The 6529-nt window shown below is 42.3% G+C and overlaps 1 pseudogene; it reads right to left on the reverse strand.

Moving 5' to 3' along the window:
- Positions 1-2278: 2278 nt before the first annotated feature.
- Positions 2279-5970, reverse strand: LOC115092390 (annotated as a pseudogene).
- Positions 5971-6529: the final 559 nt, after the last annotated feature.

The following is a 6529-nucleotide window of genomic DNA, read 5'->3' on the forward strand; positions in this document are numbered from 1 at the left end:
TTCCTCCTGGCCAGCGGGAGGGACATTTTCTGACAGCCAGCTTTCCCAGGTCTTGACATACATTCAGCATAAATATTCAGATAATGATTCTAAGCTAAACTACTATTGACAGTTGAAGCAGAGAGCTATGCTGGATATGCATTGAAGTATCAGGCTTATTTGGTTTGGGGTAGTAACCGCCGTAACAAGCAAGCTACGCCCCACTTTTTTGTGAATGCAAATCCTTTTTTCCACATTTCCTCTTGCCATTGAAGCTTAGAGCAATGTTGGAGTTGCATTAACCGTGTGTATGTTTATTGAATAAGGGTATTATCTCCAGGTAGTAGCCATCATTCCCGCGAGCCACCCATTCTTCATTCACGTCCTCTAGACTTTATGGATCCACAGTGATTATCCACAGTGTTTAGGAGGCCTTGCATTCTGTTATGTTATGGGAACACTAGGAGAGCGATCCCAACTTGAGAGGAATGTGTGTCCTTGGACCTCGGCACGATCCCAGAAGAATCCAAGACCGCACCGCGGGTTGGAGGGACGTGTTCCAGCATGGGCAAAGACAAATTCTGACCCTCTGCCAGACCTGCATGCTTCTGGAAGCCAACAACATTATGTTGGTATTTCAACAGTCCTCTGATCGTTCCCAGCCCTTTCGGACCTGCTGCTGGGTATCGGCAAGAAGCAACAGGCCGAACTGAGGATGAGGGCAGATGGAGGTCTTGTGACATAGAACACTCAAGACAAGACGAGTAGACTCTGGAAGTGGATGAGGATCTTGAAAGACTCTCGACGAGACGAGGAACTTGGAAGATTCTTGGACAAGACGAGAAGCTGGGAAGGTTCAGACATTGGCACTGTCTCTCAGGGCACCCTACACAGTCCACCCACAGGACTGGTCGTGGACCATCCTGTCCCACTGCACACCCTACACAACCTGAAGAGGCTGGTCACGGACCACGCGGAGAGCGGGACAAGCGCAGGAAGGGAATCCAGCTGAGACGAAACTCCAATGACGGGAACAGGAACCGACGGGACGGATTTACCCCAACAAGATGTCATCTGGAGAACCAAAGGAGCTGGAGGGTCAGGAGGACTCGGAGCAAGCGAAGGAGGAGCGGAACCTTGGAACATCAGGAAGTGGAATATCAGGAAGCGAAACATCAGGAAGCCTGGACTGGGAACCTTGGAACATGAAGACATGGAACATCAGGAAATCACGAACACAGGAAGCAGACGAGACATGGAGCTCCAACAAAGAATGAAGACCTGATGGAGCGCTGGAAGATGAGAACTCCAGGAGCAAGTAACTCCAAATCAAGGCAAGGCAGAAGTGTTGGAGAAGCCCTTTTATAGGGCTGAGACAGGAAACAGTCATCAGGTGGAACCCAGGGCATATCTGGCCATGTCTTCATGGCCCGCGCCTTAGGAACAGGAAGCAGGAAGGTGTGCAGGACCATGGCCAGCGCTGCTGCTAACGCCGAAGAGCAGGGTGGTGCCGAGGAATAGGCCCAGCGTTATCAGCAGCTCTCAAGCCGCAGAGGGCAGACTCAGGAACGGTTCCAGCCCCAAGGAAGACCGGGGATTGCGGTCTCCAGGCCATGAGGCAGGAAGTGAGAAGATAAGAGACTGCCCATGAGGGCAGAATTACAACAGAGCAATGTTGGAATTGCATCAAAAGTGACAGGCTTATTGCTGATGCTTGCTGCATTAGCAAGTTACCCCTCTGCTTATTTGTTTTCCCAGACCATAAAATTCAATGTCCTTGTTGGTTGCTGATTGAATCTAATACCCCTTTTCCTCTCCCCCCCTCCCCTTTCATTGAAGCAGAGAGCAATGATGGCGTTGCATGAACAGTATGAAGGCTTATTGGTTAAGGGTAGTAATCACAACACCAGCAAGACACCCCCATGCGTTCTTTTCTTCATTTCTATCCTCTAGTCTTTAGGGATCCACAGTGTTTATGTCATGCCCCTTTGAAATCTTTCACTGTTTCTGTCTTCACTACCTCCTCTGGACGTGCATTCCAGGCATCCACCACCCTCTTCATGAAGAAATATTTCCTGAGGAAACTTTTTTTTTTTTCAAAGGACTATGATACAACCAAATGTAGTGGTGAGTTAAACAAGTACATATAAATGAGATAAGTCAGACATGATTTCTCTCTCTTGTCTTCCGTACATAGTTTTTTTCATAAAATTGTATTGTCAGCAAGCAGTCATAAATGGAAGGAGAGGGAAGGTTTGGATGTTTCTGTTTTGTTATGGGGGAGGATGAAATATTTGCTTTAAAGGTTAAAAATGGGAAGGGCAGAGTTTATTTTTGCAGAAGGAAGAAAAATAGAAATGAAAGAGGGAGTGGGGTAGTTGATGGTGTCTGTGGTAAAGGAGAATGCTTGACAACACTTGCTCTTCCAGGAAGTCACCCCACCTTCACTGCTGATTTCCACATTCTCCCTGTTGGGTTTTTTTTACAAGGGTCTTTCGAAGAATGTCTTTGGTTAATGTGAGGAATGCCTTCTCAATGTTCACATTTACTTTTGCACTAGTCTCAAAAAGCCTAATACCATGTATCCAAGCAATCTGTTCTCCTTTTGCTTTCAGTACCACTCTCTTACCTTCCATATCACACTTGTTTCCTAGCCATTTGCTGATGTTTTCAAAGCTTTTTAGCATTGGTGATGTCATAGACTAGCATGAGTCCCATGGCACCTCTGTGATAGGAGATGCTGATAGTGTGAAACCGTTCCTGTCCTGCATGTCCCATATTTGTAGCTTTATCTTTTTTTTTGCAGTTTAACAGTTTTGATCTTGAAGTCAATTCCTATGGTGATGAAGGTGGTGTTGAAGGCATTGTCTGGGAAGTGGAAAAGGATGCAGGTCTTGCCCACCCCCGATTTCCCGATCAGAAGCAGCTTGAAGAGCAGGTCATTCGTCTTCTTTGCATCATTCCCCCGGGCTGATGCTTTCTCACCAACCCCGGAGAAATGCAACACAGTCAGATTTGGCTGAAAGCAGAGCTATCGGGTTGTTTTTTAAACCATGGCAATTTTTCCTTAGATGAGGCAAATGAAAACTGCAATAACGCAAGTCAGAATTGTGATCCATTGGTTACTGATACAAAAATGTAAAAAACCCTTTTGCAGTTTTCATTACTAGAACATTCAAAAATGGAATCAAGCAAAAATCTAGCTGCATCATAAAATTTAAATTGACATTTCACATATTGTATGCGTATTGTCTTATTCACCTCAGACATTTCTTTTACAGCAGAGTATAAAAAGATATTAGGAGGTTTTGAAGTTACATGCATCTTTTCAACAGTCACCTCTGATTTTTTTCTTTAAAAAGAGCAGAGACTTCGTTGTCCATTAAACTTTTCTCTCAGTAGTGGCAGATCATTATTGACAGAAAAGATGCTCGGCAATTCCCACTGTGGATATTTCAAAGTTTGCCTTCTGTTCTTCACAGGGGACATGTTGCTATTTCCCAGTGATTCTCTGCACAAATTACTTTCCATGATATTGTATGTTTTGACTGGGGTTATTTATGTTATACTACTCTATATAGGAAAAACTAAATAATCTGTACATACTTAAATCCAAAAATATTTGAGCAATATATGGTGGGAGTACATGGATGCCGAGTATTGCAGCAACTATAGAACTCTCAGTGTTGAGGCAGGCCCAGATAGCTTGAATTACAATAGCCAATTAATGGTAAAATTAGCACCTGGACCACAGAACAAAAATCAACAGTTTGCAGTAATGGTTTAAGGCAATGTAGTAATCTAAGCTTATGAATGTCAGACATAATAACAGACTTAATTTGGTAGATAAATGACAGGTTAGGGTCAAATAATACCCTAAACTCTTCACCCATACTGCAATTTACAGATTAGCATTTTCTACAATGAATTCATACAGAATTCTCACATTATATTGCAATGCACCACCAAGATTTCTGACAAATTCAGCCCTAGTTTGTTATGCATCAACCACCATCCTATTGCTGAAAATCAGAGAGATAATATTCTTGCAGTTTCAGTCAACAGTCACACAGGGGGATATAGGCTGAGGTAAGGTTGTCATCCATTACCAGGGTATGCAGCACAGCCCATATGTCATCTGCTAGTCCACCCCTACTAGAGCTGCTGCCTGTTCCTGTCTTATCCAGCTGCCACTAGTGTGCCATTAGGGAGAGATAGACATGCATAGTTTTCTGGCAGAATGAATTTCTGGCTTCAGTGTCTTTTTACTGAATACTAGAAGTTCAATATCTGCCGAGTCTGAATATGCTGAACATAATTTCTCTAAAGTTGTCCTTCAGATACAATTCAGGAGGAAACAGCAGAGAGTGCTGTGCTGGTTCTGGTTGTTCCACTCCTAGTGTCCCACCACTGCTGATACCCTCCATAAACCTTTACTTTTGCCCCTGCACCATAGTAATAGTGGAGATGGATCCATTCTTCCAGTTTCTCAGTAAACTTTGCTATAATTGCTTTCTGGATTCTCTATCTTAAAAAAATAATCTATCTTTATTTTGGTTGGGGGCCTTCTAGTTATATCAGTGCTGCTTGTGCAGCCTCTAGTTCTTTCTGGAGAAGTAACCTTTCCTATTCTTCTGCCACTGACACATCTGTCCTTTGATACCCATGGAATAATGGAATTTGAGCCATATCACTAGTGGCTAGGGCTTTTTAATGTACCACAATGTATATACAGTACTAGTGAGGATGTACAGACAGCACCCCAGGCACAATCACTTATGTTAGATACAAAGCACTAATTTCTGTGTTCTTGCGGACTATAAATAGACTTATATTAACCAATATGCCAAAGTTACATTGCCTACAAAGAACCATTGTTCCTGGCCAAGCAATAGCTAAAGCAGCTGGCAAGAGGGACCGTCACACCATCCCAGCAAAGAAGACACCAGCACAAATGTCTGCGACATGCCATCTCACAGATCCCATCAAGGATATGGACACAGATACTCTGGCATGTTGGGCACCACAAGTCTGTAGTCTAGCCAGACCCAGTCAAGATGAATTAGCACTGTCTTTCCTCCCCATCAACTAGCATGTCAAGTGAATCTGTCTTCTCAATCTCAGGGGACATTGTAGACCCTCATTACTCATTTTGGTACCAGAGTTGATGATGGAAACACTGGTCTTTTTGACAATAAATAACCCTTTGCATGGATTTCCAGAATGTTCATTTGAGTGGCAAGATGACTGAAAGCATTTTGAAGGCCTTACTGCTGCTCTGCCAAACTGCCATGCCTGAGATATGCCATCTTAGTGATTTTGCTGCTACTGATGTGGTTACTTGCCATACCCCTTATACCATAAAAAAACAGCAGATATTTCTTCTGATAATATTGATACAAAGCAAAAATTAAAAAGCAAACAATATTACTACAAAACTGTCACATAAATCTTTCTAACTTGATTTTCACATGCACAATACAAACTAATACAGCATCAGACCATCGGTGCTGTAAATTCAGTAAGCTGTCTCCTGCCATGCAATGGGCTACAAACAGTCTTAAAGACAAAGCACCATAAACTTCATTCATATGCTGGTTCCATAAACCACCTCAAACCCCCTTCAACCCAACCTAATAATTATAAATATACTTATCTTATGTCTTATGGTTCATAAACCTAAACCTCAGTCACAAGCAGACTGACCCCAATGCTGTGTCCATCTATAATCATTTTACAGCATGAGTCTACATAGGCCCGTGTTTCGGTGACTCACTTGCCTACCTCAGGGGTAAAACATTCTGAAAATGCAAACATAAGAGTTACCATAATGAACACATAACAAACTAACAAACTAAAAGAAACACTAACAAAATGATGAAATACCCCAGTGAACCATATACCCACATATCTTCAAATACATACCATCAAACGTGTATAGTTTCCTTCATTAACAGCTTGATGCTCAATCACGTACCCAAACACACCCATATCCAATCATATTCCACAACTTAAATGTAAACATCATAGGCACTTTAGTGGACCATATACCCACATACCTTCACATGCATGCCATCAAACATATGTCATTTCTTCATTAACAGCTTGACCCTCAAACGCATACCCAATCACATTGTAGCCTTACAATCATGCCAATTTCCAATCCACTCCATGCCACAACATAAATGTAAACATCATATGCACTAACCCTGTCCAGTCCATAGTACCATACTCACTCACAGATGACCCAGAATCTGTGTGCTACTCGCAAGCACCCCAATCTATCTCTTTAAGTCCAAAAAGATATACAGAATTCAACTTATGAATCCATTGCTATTCTCTGCATATTAATAAATCATCTAGATCACCCCTCATGCATCCAAAATTGCTTTTTCCAAAACTGCAAAAGTAAAGTTAGCAAAAGAATGCTGCTTATCTAAACAATGAGTAACCACCAGTGACTCCACTCGCTGTCTTGTAATAGAGCTTTAATTCTTGTCGTCAATGATCTACGAGTTTTCTGATATATATAAGTGGGTATGTACACCAT

This window comes from Rhinatrema bivittatum, chromosome 5 (genome assembly GCF_901001135.1).
Source record: "Rhinatrema bivittatum chromosome 5, aRhiBiv1.1, whole genome shotgun sequence".
Taxonomy (NCBI): domain Eukaryota; kingdom Metazoa; phylum Chordata; class Amphibia; order Gymnophiona; family Rhinatrematidae; genus Rhinatrema; species Rhinatrema bivittatum.